The following is a 4,768-nucleotide window of genomic DNA, read 5'->3' on the forward strand; positions in this document are numbered from 1 at the left end:
GTTTCTCACTGATAAATCGAAAGGGCAGGGTTGTGGACTTAAACGCAGGAAAAGTCATGATTCATTCTGAAATAGCTAGGCTGGCATTCATTTGGGGAAAATGTACAGGAAAAAACCGATGGGGAAACGTTTGTGAGTGGCAGCCGTGCTTGCGCGGCGGGGTAGGGGAGGCGGGTGTGGGGAGACCGACACATCGCTCCCCGCATCGCCGTCACTGCCGCTTCCTCCCATTGTCTGTCTTCTTAGCGTCTAGTCCAAGCCACCGCTATCCGAATGTCTGCTAGTTTTGCCGTTAGAGGTGAACCCTCACCAAACGTCCCCCAGGGAAGTCTGATAGTTCCTCAGTGCGTGGCTTTGTCTGGGCTCGGAGCAGACCCCTAACCCGCCGAGCTCCCGCTTTATCAGCCCTCTAGGCGGCCACTAGTTCCTCTTGCGAGTTTGGCGTTTTGCTGGGAAAGCTTCCGTCACTGACCACCAGAGTGACGGCTACCCTGACCTTAGAGAAAGAAACGCCGTTATCCCCTAGCACAGCACCCTCTTCCGTATTTCCCCACAAACGAGACCGGATCTAATTTTTAACAAGGTTTATGGACGGTTAAGGAATAATAGAAAGAGGCTTCCAGCTACTGCCCGCGCGCAGGCCATGTCGTGCTGCTAAACTGCAAAGAATTTGATCAAGAACAGATTCCGCTAACTCTAACTCCATGATTATGAAAGTTATCAAGAGAGGACAGAAGAGATACACGACTTGAGAAGGATCCCCTTCCGAGCTGAGGACTGGTAGAATGGTACCTCCTCTTCTTCAAACCCGGTTACCATGGAAACTCTCAGAGAGTCTGGAAGAGGTGGGAGACGGGACTGGAGCCTGGCTCTGGGCCGAGAAAAAGGAAAGTGGCCTCGGCAGTGAAAGTGGCTGCACTGGCATTGGCTTGCCGGCGGGGAAATCTGAAGTGAGAATTTCACGGGGAAGGGATGGGCCACTGGGAGAGCGAGCACCTGGAGCCTTGATGGAGGCCGAAGGGATCGAAAGAGAATACCTGGACTAGAATGGCATCGGACTAGAAGGGAATTGTGGGAGAGATTCTCCCAGAGTCTCTGCAATACAGTCACGCCCGGAGAGTGGGAACAAAGCTTCTTAGCACATCCCGTGTCCCTCCTCGTGGACTCCGAGGGCAGGAAGAGATGTTCACACCTCCGCTTCCCACTTCGGTCTCCTAGACTTCCTTGAGAAAGAAGCAGGTCTAAGTGACGAAGGCGAGGATTAAATCTTTAAATGCATTAAACCAAGTTCTCAATTCTGATTAATATTTTGGAGTAAAATTTCAACTTCTGAACTGACACCATGACTGTTTATTATCTAAGAGGAAGGAGGAAGGCTGTGGATCAAGTAGAATTTCATCTAGGAACAAGGAAAGTAACCCTATTGAATAAATGATGAAGAAATTGTGATAGATTTTAAAAACTGGCGTTATTATAGCTGAATACAATTATTATGGCTGAATACAATGTATATTTTTGCATCATTTACAAAATAAGAATAGTTAAAATGAAAGATCATGTCATAACACGCCCTAAATTAAAAATCCAAAGAATATCCTTCTGTTCTTTTGAAGACTTCATTGGTAAAGTATAAAAGGAACAGAAAACAGGAAGATGGCTTTAAAAGTTTTTGATTATTTGAATCGGATAGCAAGAGCTTTACTGTTATTAATACACTCCAATTTCATACCGAAGACATGTCTTCTTAGGGCTCAGTGTAGCATTCACTCATTCCAGAAAATGAGAATGTGAAAATGGATACCCAATAAATCAAGCCATCAGATTTGGGAGATCTTTAAGGTGAAGATTAGGATGAATTTGTCATGCTTGTTTTAGTTTCCGTCTTAAACGGAAGCCAGATGATGGACGATGGCCCGTGCCAGTCCAGTCTCCTAGCACCTCTGCTACTGACACCTGCAAAATACCGAGCTTTCCTCACGATTCCTGAGCCTTTTAATAGCAGGTTACATATCATCTAAAAATATCTATCTACATATTGTCTGTAAACATGTAATTCTGAATGTATTCCAGTCATTTAAGTCCTTTATTTCCTTATAGGTTCCGTACATCAGTTGTTAACAATTTTCAATTATAATATCTATTACTTAGTGCTCACTAGATGCCAAACACTGTGCTCAGCGTTTTACCTGAATGATTTTACCTAACTTTCACAACAACCATATAAAGAGGAAGTAGTTATTATCCTTGATATACAGATCAGGAAACTGAGGCTTGAAGAGTGGTGGAAGGTTTTGAAACCAAGCTATTTGGAGATTTTTTTTTAAGTAAAAATTTTTTATTGAAGTATAATGTATGTAGAAAAATGTATAAAATAACAAATGTATAGCTCCGTGAATTTCTACAAAATAAACATACTCCTGTAATGTACATCCATTTACAAACAGTCATGAATCGCTCCAGTCTAATTTTCACCACCATAAGCTGGATGCTGATTTTGAACGTCACATGGCTGGAATCATGGGGCGTGTACACTTTGTCTGGCTTCTTTTGCTCCACATTATATTTCTGATTTGTTGTTGGGTTTAGCTCCAGTTTGTCCCTTTACGTATAAACCACAGTTTTCCATTTGACAGCAGAGGGCATCTGGGTTGTTTTCAGTTTGGGGCTATTACAAACAATGTTATCAACATACTGTTATTTGTCTCTTGACGTGTAGAATTCTGTTAGCTCTGTACTTAGGAGCAGAATTGCTGGGGAAGCACGTGTCAGCTCTAGCACACATCCCAGACTTCCAAAGCGACTGACTGTACACGGTTCTACACTTCACTGCAACTTAGGAGTTCGGTTGATCTGGAACTTAAGTCCTTGTGTTTTGAAACTAAGAGTTACTGATATACAGAAATTTTCTTTCTCTATGTTTGTTCATTATATGTATTCTGCTAAGTATCTCTTACACTTAAAAAAAATGCTCTACTCCCTGTTTATATCTCCATCTTTATTCCTAATTTTGTGAACTTATACATTTTTATTATACCAATAGTCTTATCTATTATTGGTTTGATTTCTAGCAAAATATCTAAGGTGCTTATTTATCGATTCCACTGATTTACAATTTAAAAAAATCAATATTCACTTTAGTCTCTATTAACTTAGTCTCCTTTTCCTTAAGCTTATTTTGTTTTATTTTTTCTTAGTCTCCTTTTCTTAAGCTTATTTTGGTTTATTTTCCTAACCACGAGCAGAATGCTCTCTTAATTTATTTTTACTGTATAATATAGTAAGTTGTCCCTGCTACAGGAGTGATCAAGTTGAAGAGTGACCTGCAGAAAGGATTTTGACTATGAAAGATATTTTCAGACAAAGAAAGAAAAAAAGGATGAATAAGGAATTGATTATTCCTTTCCTGCCCCAGGACATTGCCATGTCTGCTTGTGCGGATGAGCAGCGTGATTTTAATCTTGCAACCGAGAGGGGAGTTAGCCACAGGGAAAATTTCAGCGTAGAAGATTAAAGACATGTTGGTCTATTCTGATATCACAGAGTCACGGCCTTTCTTTCAAACTTCCTCTTATTAAATACCAAGAAAAAAGAAAGAAATGTTTTCCCCGATTTTTACATCGTTTTGAGTTCTGCTTTCTGTTATTGGCCAAAGAATCCTGATTCTCTCCCCATACCTTTATTCATTTTTGTTTTGCTTGATTTAACGAAGACCAGGAGCTATGATGGAGTATCCTGTTACTATTGCTGTTTTCCTTTGTTTTTCTTTTTAAATCAGATTTTGATTTCTATAACTCTGTATTTTATTATTCAACTCAAAGGTTTATGAGTTATAATTTCATGTCAAATTTATTTCTTCTGTCCTACCCTATCTTTTAAAAAAAATAACCTATAATTTGTACCCAGGTTCTTATTTTAAAGTATTATTTTCATGTTATGTAATGGCTCAATTACTTTTCTTTCAAATATTGATACGATGTACTTTCTGGCATATTGTTAAAACAACCGTTTACACCTAATACTATGTTTTAATGTTCTTACATCATCATTTCCCCCTTCTTATGTTCAGATGTAGCTTAGTAGAATACTTTCACGAGTGGCTTTTTTGGTTGTTCTTTTTCAGGACAAATAAATGGATGATATCTTTTCAGTCACTTATACACACGAAGCAAAACTTGGGTGGATATAGAACATGTAGCTTAAAGTTTGTTCCCCTGATGCGTTTGTAGATATGTTTTCTCATGTCTTCGGGCTTTCAGTGTGATAGAGGAGGCCCTGCCTCAGTTTAATTTGTCTTCCGTTTTAGGTTACATTTTTTTCCAGGCTTCAGGCGCCTTGTCTTCTTTCTCTTTCTACCAGAGTTTATCCAGATGTTGGTATTTTACCCCTCAGATGTTACCTCTTTAAATCTTTCAGTTCAATTCTTTTATTAATCCTTCTTCTCAGTACTTTTCTGTTCCCCTTTTCAGAATCATCTATCAAATATGGAACCTGGTCTGTTGTCTTCCAATGTGATACCTTCACTGTTGTTTCATGTTCTTTTTCTTTCCTCTGCAATTTGGTAGAGAACTTAAAAGTGGTTCATCTAAGTTAATTTTCTATATTAATGACTGTTGATGAGTTTTCTCTGTATTGTTATAATTTATAATTAATTTTAAATTGAAAATTTATAATTATAGCATTTTTTTCCCCTTTTTTGTTTGGTCTTTCTTATTTTTTCCTGTTTGCCAGCCCTTCTTTGTCTCATTTCACTCAACATACTGACCACATA

The sequence above is a fragment of the Pteropus medius genome, unplaced genomic scaffold, assembly GCF_902729225.1.
Source record: "Pteropus medius unplaced genomic scaffold, Ma_sr-lr_union100, whole genome shotgun sequence".
Classification (NCBI taxonomy): domain Eukaryota; kingdom Metazoa; phylum Chordata; class Mammalia; order Chiroptera; family Pteropodidae; genus Pteropus; species Pteropus medius.